The sequence below is a fragment of the Nomia melanderi genome, chromosome 1 (genome assembly GCF_051020985.1).
Source record: "Nomia melanderi isolate GNS246 chromosome 1, iyNomMela1, whole genome shotgun sequence".
In the NCBI taxonomy this organism is placed as follows: Eukaryota; Metazoa; Arthropoda; class Insecta; order Hymenoptera; family Halictidae; genus Nomia; species Nomia melanderi.
This window is the reverse complement of record NC_134999.1, coordinates 2169110-2192681: the sequence shown is the minus strand read 5'-3', so window position 1 is coordinate 2192681 and position 23572 is coordinate 2169110. Positions and strand designations below refer to the sequence as shown.

The 23572-nt window shown below is 32.1% G+C and overlaps 1 long non-coding RNA gene across 1 annotated transcript in view; it reads left to right on the top strand.

Moving 5' to 3' along the window:
• The window catches only part of LOC116429030 (uncharacterized), a 63446-nt gene that overhangs the window by 707 nt on the left and 39167 nt on the right, over positions 1-23572 (top strand). The window contains exon 2 of the long non-coding RNA XR_004235421.1: positions 7662-7720. This is a non-coding gene — a long non-coding RNA (uncharacterized LOC116429030). The remainder of the gene's footprint in view (positions 1-7661; positions 7721-23572) is intronic.

Genomic DNA, 23572 nt, shown 5'->3' with positions numbered 1-23572 from the left:
TCTTTATAACGATTGCTCTACTGTTCTTTCTATAGTTAATGCATCTAACAAAATTCAGTTCGTTCGACATGTCACCAAGAAAATTAATTTTTAAGTTCCTGTAAAAAATGCTGTCACCTGAATTAGGTATGGCAGTTAAAGTGTTAAGTGATTGGTTTCAATTATTTGAACTTTTTTAGAGAATGTTTCTGTTGGAAAACAATTGAACATTGAATTTCATATAACTGGTACGAATACTGAAATTAAGTTTGATACTTACTTGTGAATCCGAATCAACTTCAGTATCCAAATTTTGTTACACGGTTTATAAATACTGTTTTTAAAAAATACTTAATATTCTTTTCAGTTCATATACTTGAAATTTACTTGTAGAAATCACTTTTTCTTAATTCCACGCCAGCTTCAAATGATTTTTCGGAGTTCGAGTGTATGGTGTACATTACATGCTGTGAAAATCGAATAATTGCTTAAAGTTCATAACGTACACAATTTTTAACTAGATATAAATAATTTTATTGCCACTGTATTCTATTTCTAGATAACCAAATATTCGTTCATGTAGATCTCGGAAACTAGAGCTCCAAAAACAAAGGATTGCGATATGTATTCGCATAATTGTATCAATCAAAATTGACTTAAACTGTTATCAAATGATGCGTATAAAATTCAGTAACAATCAAATTGACGGGTTCCATAAATTTATTTTTAAAAATGATATTTTATAATATTCAAGTTTATGAATGAAATAATGCTTTTGTTGTCAAACATTCAAACAATGATTCATCTTCAATAACTGTGAGAACTACTGCAACACACTTTGGTTATAAAGAAAAAAATTTCTTTAGCCGTTATAAAACTCTGAGTTCGAAGCATACCACAGAACATGTTTCAGTCTGTTGCAAAGGAATTTCTGAGATGACTGTGGTATTTTCCTCAAGAAAAGGCAAAGCCTCGAAAACCTCTTGTAGCAAATTCCATTGGTATTATTGATCGTCCATCATCGAATAAATACAGATCAGAAATTGCATTTAAATTTTATGCATATTTTCGAAGTTTCATATTTTCATTCTAAAACGCGGTGCGTCTATCCATAAATTTTCAGGAATCTACTTTGTATGCACAAATTCAAGTTGTTTGTATTATATTAGAAGGAGGAAACTTCTGTGAAACATAAGCCTTTGGTAATGGTAAGAGAATATGAAATTTGATTGCCTAAATTCATCCATAAGAGAAAGGAATTTCATTTTCCAATGTAATTTAGTGTACTAAGGAGATTTTATTGAAATAATAAAACATATTATTAAGACAATTATATATCCAAATAAGTATTTAATAATAAAATAGGAAATACGTAGTAGTACAAACAATTTTCTTCTTAATTCTGTTGTATTATGAGAAAATGTAATATGTTAAAAAAATAAGAGGAAAGTTACAGATAAAGCAATAATAATACATGGAGTAAAATGAAATGAATAGAATCGATTTAATGTTGCATGGTGAATTCAAAATCCTCCTCAAATTCATTATTAAATTTCACTATTCAGTATGATCAATGACAAACATTTATTATATTCCTGAAAATAGAATGCAAGAAGCTCATAAACGGTGTAATATATCGTAAGATACGTTTTATATAATTTTATTTGATGCTACTTGTCATAGGATGATTGGAATACTTAAGATAGTATTTCGCATTAAAAGTTCTTATTAAAATACTCGCATATCTCTAATCACATGTACATCTAATAATTAATAAAGAATAATATCGGTATACGGTGCGCATTCACAGAATTCAACGAGCATCCGTACGTGTTTTATGCAAAGTACTAAGCATTTAGGAACGTATAATTCCACGACGGTAACGTTTAGAGTGTTGTATAATTTATTTAAATGGCCATTAGCGAAATCTCTAAATGGTTTATATGATTTAAATTCTTCCCTAGCGCCTGGAGTATCTTAATTGCTTAAAAAACTAATTATTACCTAGTCCGCGGTAAAAATAGTAAGAGGTTACAACGTTAGATAGAAGATTTATAGTAAACGAACAATCAAATTACGATAAATGTAAATGCAATAAAAGAAAAACTAATTATGTTTAACCTTACGCTTCTTCCGAGAAAATATTGAAATAATCCTGGCTAACGGCATAACAAATGATTAACTGATTACAATTAATTGAACACATAGGTCATTGAAGATGTAGATGATGATTACGTATTCAAGCGCTCACTCCCTTAGGGCGAATTATCTGAATCGTTTATTATAAAAGTGGCTTAAGTCCATTTTCCAACAAAATCATGTTAATGATTATAACAATTCCAATTGTATATTATCTTTGTATGTTTTAACAATTTATGTTTTAACGGACTTACATCACTTTCAAAATAAACGACTTATTTATCATATACGCAATCAAATGAAAATTATAGTATGATTATAGAAAATACCGTGAAGTTCAGTAATATATTAAAATGAATAATATAGTCACTAATTCATGCAAGATAAAATGTATTAATTAACTATTAGTAAATATAATAAATTCAATCATGCTGCTTTCAACAGAAATGTTTAGTATTTCCTAAAACGTTACAGTTTTTAATTAAAATCCTATGAATTGAAGATCCTTTTCCCAAGAATAATATTATGTAAGGATTTCACTTCTTAGTTTATGAATTTCTGATGACCGGAATTCTGTACATCTCAGTATACCTTCACATAATTATGTAAATCACAATTAGCTATTAAATCATACATTAAATATAAAGGTCTACAAATAGAGGTTATGTGTCTCGTTTACAGTAATAAACGGTAGTGTTAGCGCAGTAAGAAAAGCCTGATGAAAATAGTTTCAATTTTAATTTTGCTTTGACCAACTTTGTATAATATCGAAAGTCTATAGTATTGTACATTCTATGTGAATAGAGGTGTAAGGATGTAGTTTGTATGTCATAAGGTATTTGCGAATTTAAATACTTTACGCAGAATATCGTAATTAATATAATGTTATATTAATACAATGTTAATTACAATATCATATTAATATGATAAATATACTTTTAGGATATCGCAAATGAATCATTCGTGGTATTAGACAGTTATGAATTTCTAATCAAATTAAATAGATAATTACGAGATGTGGACCTTATTTTTATATGTTTTACTACAGATAGTATATTTAATGTCGTACAAAGTTCATTGAAATAAAACGTTCCATTTACCGTTTGCAACCATCTCCTTCATAAATTTCTCACTGCATGAATGCTTTCGTACCTCACCGAGGGACACCACTAAATCTACTTTAAGTTCTAAATCCTATTAGATATTATCTGATCTTAAGCTTATTTATTATTAAGAGTCTTAATATAATATCTGCAAAACTGAATTTATTTTATTGCGTGATAAAGTAATCAATAAAAATAGGACAAACAGATGTCAACACATGAAGTGTTTCAAAAAATTCTTGATCCATTTTAATCCGGAAACCGGTATTATTTTTGCAAGTAGAATTATATTTCTCATTGTTTTTATAGGTGCAACTTGCCAGTTGTTTTATTTCGTTCGAGTTACTTATGTCAGGAATTCTAAAAAATCCATTATACAAATACATTTAATCCGAGAAATATTAGAATTTCAATGCCGAGGAATCTTCTGGGTTTGGATCAAAGGATAAGATACTTAAAAATCGGTTTTCATGGCATTACATTAGTGTAATTTCTTTTCCGGAAGAAAATACTGAGAATTGAGCGGCAACTATTTCAGTTGTTCTCAATTTCAAATATCCAAATGTCATTAATTTGCTTTTAAATACTTCATAACTGTTTCGAGAACCGAAAAATAACAGTTATAGAACCGTTTTAAAGGAAGAACTAGAAACTAGAAGTTTTTAAAGAACCAGAACCGAAACGGATATAGCTGTACCAAATAACGATTATGACTTATATCGGTTCTTCATAATTATTTCAATCGGAACTGGTATAGAACAGTTTCAAACAGTTATTTTCGGAACTTTTTCAATCCTTAAGAAAAGCTTCCACAAATTGGAACGATCTTACAGTTAGTCAGCTGTTCGCATAAATCCTCATCGTTCCAGCGCCCGATACTCTTGCGTCAAAATTTGATTTTTCTCGCTGGCACGGAAAATGGTACGTTCCACCGGGCGAGCTCCAATAGTAAATTGCTCGGGCCGGTGGAAAGAAACGGTGATTTACCACCCCAATACGTTCGAACATAATTCGTCGTCTAGACAGTAACTAGGCAGTTACTGGTCGGTAACGGTTCATGCGAAACGAGCAAAGGGTTAAGCTATCCAGTGATAATCGTCGGTAAAACAAGTATGTGACAGTGGGGGAAAAATGGCCGTGCGCCACGAGAAAGTGACGATTTTTCATGGCGATGCTCGATGAGGTATGGCGAATAGTTTCTGACCAGATGAGACGGCTATGCCATGAATTTCAAGAGTCGCGAACACGGTGGCGGGTATTGAATGCCTTATCGCGTTAAAAATCCCGCGGCTTGCTTTAATATTCTTGCGCATCTGACTTCATCTCCCACCCCCTCCACCGCGGGCATCGCCAGATCACGTTACACCGAAGATGCTTAGATAATTTACTGCGGTAGCGATTCACCGACGTTCCTAGCCGTTACGGTGCCACGGACCTTTGCAAACGTTCGTTCAAAACTTAACTATTCCAATTGAATTTCTTTTGTTTTGCATCGAGAAACGACAAAAGTTTAGATTTTAAATTTAAGAAAGTATTGTCTTTTCTTTATTGTTCGTAGATTGTTCTTTATTATCTGGATCAGGTTAAAAAATGTTTTGTTTGTGTTAATCTTTGAAAATAGGCGAAGCATTAAAACGCCGTATTATTTATGGAATGACTCAATGATTTTTAAGTAGAAAATTGAAAAAATTATACGAATAAATAAATAGAAAACGATAAACAAGTAAATTCAATTTAATTATATCGATTGATAGGATGGTACTTTTAGATGATGAAGAGGCGTCATGATACACGTTGCATAAAGAAAATAAAATTAATGCTATAGACATTGTTACTTAATGTGTCAGGATGTGACATTATATTTAGGAATTCAATAACTCTTGTTAGGTTCCCTTTTTCGGTATTTTATTTAAAAGATTAGTTGGAATTAGTAGAATACTGCAGCTAAATATTAATTGCTCAGTATCCATATCACCATTGCATATAAGATGTTTGTGATAGTCCGACAACAGAGAGAGATAGGCTAGCTAGTTTAAAATCAATTAAAATGTGAGAGGATTCTGCATTTCATTAAAAAAGAAGAAATAAAGAATTAATCTATTGTATATGTCACATCAGTTATTGCAAACTCGTAATTGAGTTATAAATTTAATTATAATACGCTCAACATTGTATGAGAATAATATCTTTGCTGTATGGCAAAACATTTTCATTGAATAATTACGAAAAAGTAGCATCCTAACGTGTCAACGTAATTTCCAGAACATACATTACCAGTAAAGAGTTGTCTGTAAATAGTTCTACTCCTTGTAGCGGAACTTCTAAGTGTGTTCTCGAAAAGTCGCTAATTTCATACTGGCCGTTGAGAAAAGACGATAAATGCGGCAAATTTTTGTGCATGCGCGTCAACGCGCAAAGAAAATGGTGAGATAGAAAGACAATCTGAGAACGAGTCGGCGGCTTTGCAAAGCGGACACGATCTCTGATCCGCGATCTCGGATCTCGGTAAGCGGTGGAACCGCTATAAACGAGCTTGAATGTGCTGGATCGTCTGGAAATGGTGTGTCGTCAACGATGACGAGAATGACAGAGCAAATGACAACGTGACAAAGCGGCTGCTTTATTAAACTTGCTCTTTTTCTGTGAAGAAAGACAATTGTATTTTTCGTTCACATTGGAAACATGAAAACAAATTACAGAAATCCAATACATATTATGTCCAATACACTGCGTTTACGAAGAATGTAGCGATTCCGATGTGTTATTCATATATACAATGTATAAGATAAAAAGAAAAGAAGTAGATTAACATAATATAAGTTCAATAAGACGAACAAATCGTTTATTTATCCTTTTTAATTCCATAAATATTCATTTCTCGTGATTGGAATGAGTTTTGTTTACAAATTACCTAGATGTTCCATATTAGGAGCCATTTCTTCTGACCGCTATTTTTGACTTTATTTCTATTTTTTACCGTGGTTTGAAGATATTTAAATTTCTCCACTGTTATTGATCAGTGTATGAATGTTTATTAATTTCTTCATGCTTTGATGCAGGTTTCATTAAAAAAAATGCATGTCTCTCGTGTTTGGCAATCAGGTGTTCCATATTAGGTGCCGTTACCTTACCAATATTCATTCCTCACTCACTCCACAACATTATTTCAAATGCACCTCTAGCTGAATCGAGGGTTAATAACCGTGTGGTTAATAAAAATATTTGCGGAACCAAGGAGCTTCTATCTAATTCCTTTTTCGTCCATTACTTCTTATGGACTGCAGAACTTTATGTAAAATGTCGAGTTAAGATTGCGATAAAAATAAATTGAAGAGCATTGGAAGGTCTATCTCTTCGCGACTTCTCGTTTTCATTAAGTCTGATGAACCTAAAATGTCAATGCATATTTTTTTTAATGAAAATGCATATTCTTCGTTAAGCAAATTGATTCTCCTGAATGCCCTTCAGACGAAAGTAGTGGGGTAAGTTATTTTAAAAATGAATACGTCTCAAAATATTTTAATTTTATCATTTTTCTTGAACAAGGCATACCCTGCATTTAGTACTAGAATTACGGAGCATTTAATATAATTAATATGTAAGCTCTATTAAAGTTGTAACAATTGATTATTTTCAGTTTCTTCGGATATTCGTTATAGTATTCAAGTGAAACTATTTATTTTCGAACTCATTTGGAATGTTCAATACTTTTAAGCTGTCAATAATTGCGAAACGAACAAATTGAAACCAGCCATTTTGACTGGTATGGTAGTTCTATATATTAAAAAAGTGCAACGTCTCGTGCAGCATTAATTTTCCGAATACCATACTTCAATACTTGACATGTATCAAAGTCATTCAAATTGGTAAGATGAACTTGATACTACGTAATTAAGTACTTTAATTAGATTATTAAATTTAAATTAATTGGCACAATTCAATCTATTTATACAAATAATCTTTATAGTTGACGAAAGGGGTAGGATTTTTACTAACATTACATCAGTATTATAAATGAAGTATTATCATATAATGGTCATGAAAAAGTTGAAAAAATGTCTATAGGTATATTATCTTACTTCATTTACTCATTCTTTGCCAATCATAATAAGAGTAAAAAAGAAAAAAAAATTGTAGTCAATTCTATTTATCTAGCAACTATGTAATAACTTTTAGTAGATTATAAAATGATATTTTTTAATATTGAAAAGAGAAGAATACTGTCAACGAAACTTCGGTGTTAAATTTTAAAAGATGTATATTTCATATATAAGATTATAAGTTTATATAATAATCCCTGTTTTTAAAACAGCTATATTATGAAGCTATTTCGTCACGTTGCGTTCAAGCACTGTCAGTGAAAAATTGATCAAATGAATCCATTTATTGTCCCAAAGTTCATTCAAGACTGTATTAATTTTATTTCGTTTTCTTTTACAGAAGCAGGAGTTACATATTTGTGGTGTAAAGAAGATACACTGCCTGTCAACAGCACGATGGTGAGTTATGTGTTGTATTACACATACATACCCAATGAAGTGTTGCATTGTTACACAACCTTCGCCTTAAATTTCACTGCGGTTAAAATTACTGAACCTATGGGATTTAAATTTTTTTATTTTTTCAACCTGTGTCTTCAAATATTTGAAAATGAAGTTAAGAATTTTTTGGTGATCAATGTGAACTCTAATACCAAAATAATTTGCACGTAAGATTGTAAAAATGTAGACATCTAGATCTAGACCCATATTTACAAACGACGAACCCGATTTGCATTAACTGGTATTGATTATTAACACATTGTTAACCAGTCATGAGTTAACTCGTGTTTTCATGGCCAAACGTTGTTGACCGGTCACCAATTAACTCGTATTTGTACTCGCATTAGCCATTTCAATTCTTGAAACGCAGGGCAATGTAGAATACGGCAAAAACAAAATATTATAAGTAATATAAAAGATGTGTCCAAAATTTCATTTAAATTCAGTATAAATAAAGTTTATTGAAGTTTATTTACATTGTTTCACTTTTTGTTTCGACATGGGATAGTTTCTGCGTAAAATTGTCGGTGAATAATGTGTTAACCAACTTTATTTCTTATCTTCTTTAAATGAAGTCTCTTAAAAAAAACTGTTTTCGAATATTATTCTCTGCCGCGAAACGAATCAAGAAACTGATTAATCGGAGGAACGAACCCGTTCAAAATGTGATAAAATAACGACACAAAATCACACATTAGCATTCCAAAAGTTATTGAAAAGCAAACTTTGCTTAACAAGATTATACTGAAATGAATACAGAAAAAAGCTTTTTAATCTCCATTGAACCACTTCCATTTGCAATCGAACTCAGTTCTTCACTTCGTCTTATAACAAACAATCCTCTAAGGAACTATTTTTAGGCACAGCTACAAAAGTAGATGCTTCGGCTTCCAAAATGATCAGTACATTTTTTCACAAAAATGCCAGCGGCTCGAAAATCGACAATTCCTTCGTCACCCTCTTTCTAGCGACCCTAATCTTCCGGAGAAGCGTAAATTGCATTACTTCCAAGTAGAATGAATGAAACATTATTTCTCGGGAGAGAGGTATTCGAAAGCCGTGAAACGAAACTCGGATAACTGAAATCGATTCGGATTCGCGAGTGCCTACGTATCCGACTTGATTCCGTCCGTACTCGTAACAGCTAGTTGTATGAAATTCAATGTCGGACTGACATCGGCTCCAGGGGCTTTACCGCGATTTCCAAGGGAATCTCGAGATCGATTGATCGTGATTTCGGGGAGAGACGCCGCTTAAGGCGAGACTCGAGCGTTGTTCGTCGCTCCTCTGCGACGTGGAATCGCTCTGCCTTGAGTTTCTTCGGGATTGCGGGCCTTGTACGGCCGCGCCACGACGTGGCAGGTGCAACCTCGACTACCAGTGGGTCCCCTTTCTTTTTCCCTTTTTTCGCCCTTTCCGTGGCGTTTCTTCGTCTTTTTTTCGTCGGCGACCACCGGTTTTCGTCTCGCGCCCCCGGAGGCTCTACGAACAGCTGACCGCGGGCCAACCTTGGCCGACTGATTGCACACGGAATCCCGGTGTTGGTTGTGTATACGAGTTATCGATCAATGTTGCTGCGAGTTGCATACCTAAATACTAGGCACCGAAAATAACAGTCACCTTGAAGAACTGGTACGGTAAAAGTCGGTGGGTGAGTTGTTTGTTATTGAAGTTTAGGATATAGACCCCCTGCCCTACAATATCGTGTCAGACTCATGGTGAAGACTTCAAATAAAATTTAACAAACATAAATATTATTTGTAAGTAGGAAAGCAAATATTTTCGTGAGTAACTGTATACGCTCGACAACGAAGGGTAATGCACTCCTTTAACTTATTGTTTTCTTCATTCCTACAGAATAAATTTGTCTATACTAGATTTTTACAGTACTTAATTATGTTACAAAAATATCAAAAGGAATGAACTGTCATTTTAGCGGTCGAGATAACAGGAATGTGGTAGTGGCGATTTTATGCGACAGAAGGTAATATGTAATTTGAAAGTTTTTACAAATATATTGAGTGGTTCATGTTAATATTAGTAGGCATTATTCTGTTCTCAGTGAAATATTAAAAAATCGTATAGGCAAAAGATGAATATTTACTGATAGAATATGCTATTATAACAATATAAGGAAAGACCTGTCATTTGAACGATACAATAAAATAACTAGAAAGTTAGTGGACTTTTATGTAACAAAAGGGTAGTCTATAATTCAAAGGTTATTGTAAACATACTGAAAGGTTCACACAACTGTTATAAGGCTTTGCTTTATTTTGTATTATTATGGGAAAGTCTTAAAGATAAGCCATGAATGCTCTAATGATATAATGTGCTGCTATAAGAATGTTAAGAAGAAAGGCCTGTCATTTTAGCGTATAACAAAACGGCTAGAAAGTGGCGAAATTTTACAATACAATACAAAAAAGGATGATCTTACATACAAAAGAAAATAAAAATACAGAACAAATTTTCATTTCAGACCTCCTTTTGAGGAAAATAAAATTTAAAAATGTGTTCGAAGAAATTATATTAGTTATTGTCATATATACATTGTTCTTCTGTCGATTGTAATATTCATTTTCGGTCAAAAATTACTCAAGTGTAAAAAATATGATCGTAGATTTTCGATTAATTTTTTCACACAGAATTATATCTTACCTAATTAAATCAGCAATTATGAAAGACCATGTATAAGCATAAATAAATACTATATGTGAATTATTGTTTCTAATTTTGCTGCATTTTATTTTATTTCTTTTATGTGAAACTTTTATTGAAAAAATATTAAAATAATTTACATAATTTTCTGATATACTTATTAATCGACCGATTTAAATCAACAAAGACTTTAAAGCTTTCAAACTGTCCTGTTGTTTCTTATACAGCCGTTGTCACTTGTGTTTATAATTTTTTCTATTAGTTTTAAGTTTAAGTTTTTAGTTTTGTTTTCTAGTAGGTTTCTTTATAGTAGATTCAAGTAGTCTTTAATACAATTCCTTGGCTGTTACAGACAAAAAATATTTTCTACCAATTGTGATAAATCTGTTTATATAGGCATATTTGATTTCTTATACATTGTATTTGAAATTTCTCTGAGAAAGCAGTATGAAAATGAGGTTGAAAAGAGAAGAAATTAGATCAGTGGGTAAACTTATTTTTCGTGTATTTTTTCAATATCGAAAATTATGAAAAAACACAAGATTTTTAAAAATAATTTTAATTGATTCAAGAGCCCGGGAAATATCTTTCTCAGCATGATTATAGATTTAATGTTGTTTTCCTACTGCAAACGTGCCTCAAAACAATCAAATCAAGATTATCTTACTCTTTAAGACATTTACAACATAGTTGAATCCATAGTGATGATGAATCATGAATCCATGATCTATCGATAAAACAAGACTCCGTTAGTTTCGCGTTACACAGTTTTCAAGTTTTTTTTAGGGATACATTTTGTGGTGCGAACTACCAGAAGCTGCGTAATACTAGAACCGTACTAGTATTCTGTTACGAGACGGAAAGAACATCCTTTAATCGGTCTTCACTTAAAACCACTGATCAAGTTCATAAGGAAGTGCATAATTATTTTTTGCGAAATGAATTTTTGTGAAACTGAAATATGACACTCAATTATTCCGATGAAAATTTCGAATCTAAAATTTGATTTAGAATCGAAATATAATATATTATAATTAATTATGACACAGTTGAGTTGAGGAATTTTAGTAAATATTAATGATAATTAAGAATACGTGCATGTGTCAGAAAGGTATGTAGACATTTATTAAAATGCAATGTATGCATTAATATTTTGCGTTCCATATGTACAACATTTTGTAAATATAATCATGTATAGATTAGACAATTTGTATTGGATTACAATAGTAGTTTATAATAGTAGGTTTCTGGCTGTTTATATCGATGAGGGTTGTTTTTGCAACACCACACCTTTCTGCTTATGATTTATTACACATTCTCCACGTTCAAGTTCTTCAATTATGTCACTCTTTCTTTAATTGCCAATATTGCATTTTTATATGTATATAAACACTTTTATTATAATATTTATGTACTGTAGTAGGTTATATGCAGTTCATATAATAGAACGTTCACATAACAGGTATATATTCATATATGTAACGGAGGTTTTAGTATTTCGAAACATTTCGAAACATACTTTCGTGGATCAATATATGTATCAGAAAAATTTTCAATTTATTTAACACTAACTGTACCTATACTTCTTCTATTGCAACTAATCAAATAACTGGCTACAAAATAACGGCAAACAAGATAATAAACTTAATTAGTTAGTAAACGTTTTAAAAAGGAAAGACAAAAATTGAAAAACTGACTAAACGGATAATATAGGAATTGATATAAAATTTAATGAACGAAAGAGAATGCAAAATTTTAAATCCGGTTATTTGACCGGTTCCCGATACGGTTAGTGTTAATTGAATAATATAACTGCTTACAAATTTTTTGACAGCTAAGCACATACAGGAAATGATTCACTGTATGATAAAACATACAAAAATTCTTCTTATATTTTAGAGTAGGCATTTTAGTAAGTGCAACAAAAAAGAAAGATAAGCAGTTCTAGCGTCAGAATATTGAAAAGGGAACTGGTTAATAAATATAAACGGAAAGAGGCCAAGACAAAAAAATGTTAGACCAATTTCCAGGCTTCGATGTTAACGCACGTGTACAGTTTATTATTTTCGCATTATGAGCTCGTAGTATGCCGGAAACTCCGCCTTGCGAATCCTGAAAAATCAGAAGTTGACGTTACTTCGGAGTCTGCAGGATTATTATGTTGATGTAATAAGAGTTGGTCCAGCTAGCAAGTTATCGTTGTGTGCGTGGCTTGAACCTGTTATTACAAGGCTTTTTAAATTTTCATTTGTGACTATAATATCGAAGGAATTTTCAATCAATGATACACAACACTGTCTATCATTTCATTCAATCTTGGTCGCTGAAGCTCTATGATATGCATAACTAGGTTACGTATATCAATTCGATAGTAACAAAAACAAAACGACTTCATGCGACATTTCTTGTTTCATTCATTATAATTTGCTTGATCTGTACCATAAGACTGTAGTTCATCCTTCAAGATTAAAATAAGTTACGTAAAGTAATTTAAATTAAATTATTTAATTTAGTATTTAAATTAACGATTTGAGAAATGGCAATGCAAATAGCAAACTTTGGGAACTAATTTTGCGAATGATTCAAGTCAGTTTAATCAATTATTCGAAAAGTAATTTTGAAATCTTTTATTCTAATTCAATGACCTTCTAGTCTTTAATTTCTCGAGCAATATTTCAGTCGATTTCTTTTAGTTCGCAATATTATTATTAATATACGTATCGATTTTCATATCAAAGGTATTTGAATATTTTTATAAAATATTTTTCGCATTACTCAAATACAATAGAATATTAAGCTTGGCAATACATTTTCTGGCTTCGTACATAACATGGCTTTCATATACGTATGTATACATTATTAATAAATGAATAAATACACTGAAAGATCGCAGGAAGTTGTTAAGCAAAATCGGCAATCTATGTATCCGCAATTATGAAAGTAGTCTGACAAGTAAAATATTTAAAAAATTTTAACTGTCACTTATTTCATGTTATGTCAATCGACATTATAAAAACATAAAAAAGAATCATAACTTTTATTATCGGAAATAAAAAGAAAACTAGAATGATTATGAAAATTAATTGAACTGCATTATGAATATAAAATTTATATGAACGTACCTGGTTCTAATATACTGTTTTCTTCAAATTTCATTATTTCTTCATATTACTTGTTATTTTCCATGTATATTATTCATTTTGAGAACTATCTAAGTCATTCGATATTCGAAAATCTAATTTTTTAAGTAAACAAGTTGTAAAATATTATAATTGCATAAGAAGTCTATATCAGAAGAGCAAATGTTTTTGTGAAAAATTGATCACTTGATGAAGAAATATTTGATTAAACACATTCCAACGCGAAAATATCTCAAAACGAAAAGTACATTTCTACTCGTAATCACCGGAGCATGTATTTCATTAACAGCTAATTCAGATGCAGTAAAACTTGTTTTTAAGATAACTTAATAATGGATGAGAAAACTTTTTGTTTTGTGTCCGCGTTTGAGTGGAACACCTCGTGCACTCTTGCACCTAGAGTACCTGTTTCGTTCGAACGTTTATCGAGAATACGAACAAACGACTGCGATTTGTCACTGCAATGAGTTATGTGAGGCGAGATGAAGGAAACGCGGAGGTATTTCGGCCTTCCCCGTGAAACACTGTATCACGCGCCGAAGTCTAAACGACAAAAAATAAAGAACGATAAGCAATAATAAAGAAGATAAATCGAATTGGCTGAAACAGCACTGAAAGCATTTATAATGCAGCCTGAATATATCGCGTGTTTATGGTCCAGCGCAACTAAGCGAGGAAAGTGCAATTAATGGAAACTTTTCTGAACATTAAATCAGCTGCATGCATGACAACGTATAATTTTTGCGTTCATTACATGACATATTGTAACAAGTGTTGGGAAATAGTTAGCTTTACAGTTTAAATTCAATGAAAAGTTATTTTACCTTTATTAATGCTATACAATGTTATAATAATTTTTTTGTATATTATATTCATACATGATTCATGAATTTGATTCACGAAATACCTGAGTCCATAGTGAAAGAAAGTATTCAAAGTACACTGGAACAAAGTATATGCTGAAGAATCGCTTTAAACGATAATAGTAAACTCTTTTAGAATTTTATCTAGATTATTTAGTTAACAAAATATAGAAAATATAACATGGGTTAATAGATAAAAACATTAAAACTACCAGACGGCTTAAACGACTGATTCCTGATGTCTTCTTCTCGCAATTATTAAAAAGATAACAAATGTTCCTCTGAGAAATTATTAAAGAAATTAATTCAGCACTAGGCAAACTGAATTCTAAATGAATTAAAGTCTCAACCTATGTACTCTTTGAGCTTCTATAGAGAAATTTCGAAAAGTCGATTTAACCGCTCGGTAGTTTTAGTGTTAAAGAGATCGCACATTTGTTTGCAACATTCTCTTTTTCTACCTATCCGCTCAGTAGACTAACCGAATCGATTTTTTAGAAAGTACAGTAGCGTACGCAAATATTTTTTCAGCAGCCACGTTTCACATCGATCACCCGGGTTACGGGGTAGAAAAAACATGATTAGTCTAATGGAAATGACAAATCATGCATCCGTAGAACGCATTTCTTCCGAAGTGGCACTTAATATAGCCGTGTACTCCGCATTCCAGTCGACTTTTCGTGGTAATCGAACGAGACAACGCGAAAGGACAATCAATTCAGAAGGTTCAACGACTGCGTTCACCTGACAAGCTCGCCGAATACAGTATGACTCACGAAAATCCAGTTACTTTTGCTCCTACGTTCGTCCGTGATCCCTACATTTTATCTCTGCTTCTTCAGTTCTATTGCCGTGTATCTGTATCTGCGTTTCATGATTGATTTACGCGGCTGCGCCGCCGGTAAGTATTAATAGAGATTACAGATCGGTGTTGAGGAAACTCGTACTCTCAAACTTCCACGCAACCGTCGAGCCTCGATATCAAAATGAATGCGTTGCAAATGCACACTTTGCGAGTACTTCTCTTCATTTTGTTCCTAGTAAGTAAATTACGTTTCTAGTTCGATTTCAATGATATGCACTTGTAAACAGGTTGTTTTCTAACAGGCAGATAACTTTTGGAATGTGAATTTTATTGCTTAAGTATATGCGAACCGAGACTAATTGCGGTAACCTGTTACAGAAGGACTATTTGAAAAATTTGCTATCTAATTTATGTGAAGAAGATATAGTTATGTAATTCAGATATCATTGATGTAAGTAATGAACTACTGCCGGATGAAGCGTATAAAAAAACCGAAATATAGTAATTTAGGAATAAAATAGACTTTCGCCATTAGTCCGTGAACTTTTAAATTTTTTTAAATTTTTTGTATATATATTTATTTATTTTGTGTATATATATAATTCATTGGGTGAGTCATATATATTATTCATTAAAATTAATGAAGATGATTATAGGTACAGTTTTTTTTAAGTGGAGTTGATATGTTACACTTTCACCAATTAAAATCCAACATTATATTGTGTGTGTGTGTGTGTGTGTGTGTGCGCGCGCGCGCGTGTGTTTATTTATTTATTTAATTATTTTATATTTTAAACATCCAGTTGTATATTTTTAATGATAATTGAATACATGTATATATACACAATGAAAACTGAATATATCTGTTGCCATATATTAGTTACATCTACAATAAGGATTACATAATGAAGTATTATGTAATTTTTTAGATAACATTCTAAATATTAGGTGTAGAAATTAAGTTAGTTTACTTTTCTTTAACCAATTACGGATTTAACAAACTCATCGAAAATAACAGCAAGTACTTAGGAAACTGTGAAATTTCGTAGTATTTATAAAAACCATGGAACTAGTCACTACATTTATTATGTAATTTAGTTCTTTCCTTAAGTAACGCGATCCTCCAAAATATTTTAATGACATATTCTTCTTCTAGCCTTTACAAATTTTTTCATGTTATAGCAAATGTATCTTTTAAAGGATTTCACAGCAGTCTTAGAATTGACCTTGACCAGTCACCTTCAAAACACCATACCACTATTATTAATGAAACTTTGTTTAAACATTTAACAATATTATGGGATTTATTAACAAAAGTTACTCAAATGTTACAACAATTTCAGAAAATTAATAGTTAATAAAATTACAGCCTCACAATTTCACACTCTCTATTTGTACATTCATCTCATTTGTACACTTTCTAGAACATTCTATCATTTCCACACATTACATAAATAACATAAGTACTTCAGTTACACTTGGAACATTCTAGAGTCATTGATGTTTTTAAAATATCGATTTTATGTAATATGTCATATGTTTCTCAAATCTGTCAAACACACTGCCTCACACACGGTACGCACACATAAATACACATCCATCCACTTATGCACACCAAAAACGACTATCCCTACAATATTAATACTTTCTAGTGCAATGATTTCTGAAAAATCGATTTTTTTCAATACGTTTGGGCGTATGTATTGCTTATGATATTGGTACCGCGGGAGACCGGGTAAGCTCTGAGTTTATTGCTTGTAGGGGTAGTGGATGATGGCTGCATGCTGGTTAAACGCCATTCGGCGGTGTCGGTAGGTGAGCTGCGTCGATACAGCTCTGGGCACCACCCTGCTGAGATGGAAGGGTTTCGGAGAGTGACTCGGTTTAGCCGGTAAAGGTCTCTCCACACGTTGAGAAATCTGGCAGTGCAGGCATCACTACAAGCGATGGGTTTGAGTCTTCTGAGGTTGCATGCCACAGTTGGAAGATAACTTGATGTCCAGTGAAACGACATAGGGGCAACAGATGTCTTCCTAGCTTATAATTTGATAATTTGATAATTTTATAATTTTATAATTTTGTAATTTTGTAATTTTATAATTTGATAATTTGATAATTTGATAATTTGATAATTTTATAATTTTGTAATTTTGTAATTTTATAATTTTATAATTTTATAATTTTATAATTTTATAATTTTATAGTTTTGATTGGTTCTGTGTAAACGTATTGATGAGTAGCAAATCAATGATTGAAAAAATATCAGAATGTAGGAAGCAAAACCTATAGAAGATTAGTTGAGACAAAATGAAAACTAATCAATCAATCAAATTCCTCAGATAGCTATCAAGTGATCTCCCAGTAATTAGTACATGCGATCCATATTTTAACGTGTAGATGGGTCCTAATTCTTTGCACTAGAAATATTAATTTTTTAATAAAACATAGACGGTCATCGATGAACAGAGCTCCATAATTACTGGAAAATAATTATAATTTGTGAAATAACTGATTTCGAATAAAAATGTTCAATAGTCCAAATAACTAGATAACAGTGTAACGAAAAAATTGTGATACCTAGACAGCGGATATTTATGCAAATTCAAATTTTTTAAAATCTGTTTTCTAGTGATAACAAATAATAAATAATTCTTCCTTTCTATTTTTATTATAAAGGAACAAGTGATACGTAAAACAGGAAAGTTTTTCATGCTAGTTAACTTGTTAATGGTAAATACAAACGTTTATTATTTTTCTGTATCAAGTCATGTGACGACTGAGAGTGTTCTTTCGAACGCAAAGGGTTAACATGGGTGTGGACTCCATAGCGCCGTGTTCATTTGGTAGCCCGAGCTTCGGCTTTAGGTCTGGCCGCGCTGATTGGATATACTCTAAATCCGCACCAATAAGAGTCGTGTGGGTAAGGCTTCCTGCTAGGTACCGCGCACGTTGAACAACAGTGGCACGCATACTGAACGAACGAAAAAGAATCCAAAGAAATATTATAACTAACCTTTCCTGTTACGACGTTTTTATACTCGTGTCTATGAGATTTATGCTCATTCAAGATATTAACTAACCAGAGATGAAATAAATCAGGGTCAAATGTGCGAAAGTTAACGAGATTACAAAACGTTCAGATAATACTACACCTTTTAATGAATTCAAGTAGATTAAAGAAACGTAATCGATAATGTTTGCACAACTTCGATTTTGGTAATGCCCCTGTAAACACTACTAACCTGTTAACTGTGGAATTTAGTTTGAAAAATTTCTTGTTTAGCGCGCAATAAGATAAAAAGTAAAGCGTGTACTCGTGGAACGAAGGGCGAATGCAGCTCGGGTATATTATAATGAAAAACCAAAGCAAATCGGAGAAGAATTACATGTTTGTCTGAAAAAATGAAGAATGAAGGATTCATTGATGACGTGTATACTTGTCAAACACAGTTAACTGCTTAACACGTTAACTGCGACAAAAATCTTGAGAATTTTACATAACACTTGCCCTTTCATAGCAAAAATAAGTATGCATAAGTATTAATTATTTGGCATTATAATCCTTACGCTATTATCAACTTACTTGCGTTAGTAAACATTTGTATTCAACGTGAGCCATCTTACATATTATAATTGTTTTCAAGCAATTCATCGGTAACCGTCATAATAGTTAAAACCTGTTAAAATTCATTTGTGACTTTTTATATTAAAAACATTTTACTTTATATAAAAGAATTACTTGGCAAAACAGTAACCGTTACATTAGGTCCCAAATGTATTAAATACTCGCATGCCTAGTTTATACCTTTTAAAAATGAATGAATGAAATTACGTACCCGTACAGTGAGTCTAATAACCAATACGTTAGGTAACATTGAAAGAGAAATGTTTAACACTTCGAACGCCGCACGATTTTATAGAGCAAAATACACAAAATGAAGAAAATATAGTATTAAATCATTTGATTGAATTGTGTTATTATTATTGCACGTTGATTTAGCTGAATGCCACTGCATTAAGCAGCATTATTTATAATATAGAAACGTTTTCAAACAATCATCGTTTAATTGAGTGAACTATAATAAATCGATTTGATTGGGGATCACCGGTGACCCCCATGACATTCAACGTGTTAAACCATACTTGTGATATTACAGATCAATCTGTTATAAAACCTTACAAAATAAAACAGTAGTTTTAATATCGACACCGCCATAAGTTTATTATCCTACGAAACGCAGCACTGGTTCTTTCAGGCCTAATCCAGATCTAATCACAGATTGGCGACTTATAAAATCTCGCGGAAAATAGAATAAAAGTTTTAAATATAAACTAAACCGAGTTTATTATATAACGCGTGCAAGCAATGCTGGTTCCTTTTCTTCCATCGCATTCGGGACCGTTCCCTTGACATATTATTTTCTTCCTTCGTATTCTTCCCTTTCCGCTCGAGGATTACTATTAGTTGAGGAGAAATGGATATCAAGTTTCCAATGCGCAAAGCGGCAATACGTTAACTTGATTTCACCCGGCTAACGACGTGTAATCAGCGCCGGAGAAATTGCAGTTGACTTTACAAATGGCTGCGCAAATTTATCCCTGATTCGCCTGATTAATGATGCCTAAACACCATTACGCCGCCTAGTGCAACTGGTTTTACAAAACTTACAACACGCGGCTCGCACTTACTATAATATCTTATTTGTTGTTGTACGCCAGTGTTTTATTACTCCAGCGCGTACGAAGGTTACTTTATATAATTTTTTTGACTTATTTTATGGTAGCCCGATTTTGTTCGACACGTGGATGAGCGAAATATTTACAATTGTGTGTTGCAACTGGACACATTAAGATTTTATGGCGCATCGCAGCACGAGTTTTCGATAAACAAACATTGTTTGGCAGGGTTTCCTTATCCGAAAGCCTTTAGAAACTAACGTGGTTGGTTTTACTGGAGAGCATTCGTGGCTTGGAGCAAATACTAAATGTAAGTAAATAAATGAATTTCTTTTCTATTTAGTTTTTATTTTTCATTATTTAGCAATAAAGACTGTACAGGATACGGTTATGTACTTATTTTATATTCTATAATTATTAATTCTTTATTTAAAATCTTCACCATAATAAATATGCACCTTCACTTTTTGATAAAGGAGTTGTTACAGAGATAAGCGATGCATAATATAATATTACGGTAATTGCCGTTAAGAAAATATTGAGACGAAACGCCAACATAGAAAGAATTCTGTACAGAGTTCAGTAAAAATTTCAACAGACTATCTAACATGTCCATGTTTCGATCAATTCTAAACATTACGAGGAAACCCCCATTATTCGCGCAAGTATACCAATTTGTGTTAGTCAACCGATCATATGATAAGCAGCTGAATGTCGGACATATAGGCCACAATGTAAGCTGCATACTCATTTCGACAGATACGTTACATTTGTCGTAATCATGGAGAGCAGTTATGAAGTTTCTCTCTGTTCATTATTATAGCAACAGGTGCACCGGAGATCATGAAAAGTGAAAGAGTAAATGATTTAGATATGTAAAACTGAAGCCGTTGCCTTGTCCGCTTTTGTAATTTAAATTTCTCTTTGGTACAACATTTCAACTTTCTAAAAAGTTGGCTTAATAATTGTTCGTTTATTAATCAATCCTTACGTTTTTTTGTTTTAACAGGTACACGTGAAACTCAAGAACCATAAATTATATATATATATAAAAGCTCAGATACAGACAATGTATGAGGCATCATTTATTGTCATTGCTACAATCGCTGCAATTTTTATGGTAAATATAAATTCAAGACAACACACGTAATTATAGAAGACGTTTCGGATTGAAAAATTATAGTAAACAAAATATTTTCCACATGGTCTAGCGACGATTTTTGGAGTTATCCCTTTCGTTTCTAACGCGGTGTCTAACTCAAAGTAATCTAGATTCAAAGAATCTGAATATTCTTATTCTTTTCAGTATAAATAAAATAATATCTTTCTGTTATCATTATAAAAACATTACAATAAATGTAAATGTAATACACAATAAATACGAGATTCTTTTTTCTTTTAACACATGGTTAAAGGAAATGTAACTTTAATGAGATTGGTTGTGTAACACATTATCGAAAAAAACATTAACGTACCTTATGTGTGTATTTATTTAAAATAGTGGATATATGAATAAACTGAAATATTTTATTATTGAAATTATATTGTTCAGAAGAAAAAGGTTCTAACAATGAATTTCTATTAATGTCCGATTCAAGTTTCTCTTATATATGTGCAGGTACGACATTCGTAAAAATTCACTGTCGCGTAAATACAACAATACTTCGATTAACTCTCAGAATATCTTCTTACGAGGCAAAGCGTTAAATGAAACGGCGTTAAATGAAATTATCTTAACGCATAGCAGATAGGAATGAGGAAATACGCGAACAATGTTCGGGAAAAATGGTTCAAAATAACGAATAAATTCAATCTTATTGTCATTTGTGAATAATCAATAATTAATATATTCATCATTCGCAATAATAAATAAATTAAATTTATTTGTCACTTGTTATTTTGAATAACTTTCGCCCTACGCTACACATAATATAACATAATTTGTAAATAAATAATGAAAGAATAAGAAATAACGAATAACTTGATTGACAAATAACCGAAGAATGATTAAGTATTTATTCGCTATTGTTATACAAATAAACTTTAATTTCAAATTTTACTTTAATTATAAGTTACTTTTATATTATTAATTATCTCGATAACCTAGCTGTAACGACGAGAACCACGTTATGGAATATTTAAATTTCTAATTCTGGGATATTTAACGTTTACGTAGGTTTCAGGTTAATCGAGGTAGCGTTAAACGGGGTCTTACAGTATCTTTCAAAATCTTTCATTGACAACAGGCGGGAACCATAAACTTTCACACAATTCAATTACACAACACTATTTTTACTTCAGTATAATCCAGAAAACGGTCTATCACATCGCAGGTGACACGTTTAGCACCATTTAATAATACAATTGAAAACGGCACCATAGTTGAACACAGTTTATCTGTCACTCGGATGGATTTTGAATGGAAATGAGAACGATTTACCGACGTCCACGGAGCCCAGTTGGTCCGGATATTCTGGACTGGGTTCAAGGGTTACGGAAAATATCATGTATCCTTGTTGACTCGCGCAGTCGCGGAGCACGTTAACGTGTGATTCGTGGCACTGATAAATAGCATTGCAAAATACAGCAGGTTGCAGACGGCGCGACGTAGGCGCATACTTGTTCGACGAAGCATGAGAATAAAAACAACACTATGGAAATTGAAGCCGAATGCCGGGAACTGAAATTTAATTGTCTTCGGAATATAATTCATAAGAATATTTTCGACACCTTCCAGTATAAATTTTGTTCAGTCGTAAGAAATCGTTTTAGGCGAAATATGGCATACTTTAAATAAACAGACACTAGAATTAAATAACATCCGTGTAAAAAATAGGGTACAGTCTAAAGACTATTTCCATAGATTCAACAGTTAACGCATTGTCGATCGGCAATTTTACGCAGAAACTATCCCATGATACCAGCTATTATTTCGTAATTAAATATGAAAGTGGGACAATCTAAAAAAATTTCAATATACTTTATATTTATACGCAATGAACTGAAATGAAACTTTGGACATCTTTTTTATATAACTTTTGAATATTTTACTTCTGCAATATTCTATACTGACCTGCGTTTCAACCATCGAAATAGCTAATGCAAGTGCAAACACGGGTTACCGGTTACTCGTGAGTTACTCGTGACTGTTCAACAATATGTTAAAACGTATAGTAAACACTACATCGCTTTATTCATTGAATACTTAGTACAATAAGTCTTACAAATGTACAAAATTTAATATGACTCCTTTATTACTGTAACTAATATCTCTAACTAATATTTGTTTTTCCTTATTTAAATACCTCTACACGACAATACTATCAATTATACAATGAAAATTTCAGTTTTCAAAATTCACAATATTTCATATATAGATTTCTGAGACCACATCTCCATACTTAAAGGTCAACATTCTGAAGATACCAATAACTGAGAAATAAATAAACTGAAATCCGTGATATAGACGGGTGCGGTAGTTCTAGCGTTAAACGGAGTCTTACCGTACCCGATCACTCATAGTCACGTTCAGCGATCTGAATGAAACTACTTAGCGAGACACTCTCAAAGCTCGCTTGATCTCACAATAACAGGGAGGTTTTACTACCGTATAGTCAAGAATTATTCTACCCTGTTAAAGCCCTGCGTGGCTAGTTCCCGAGGA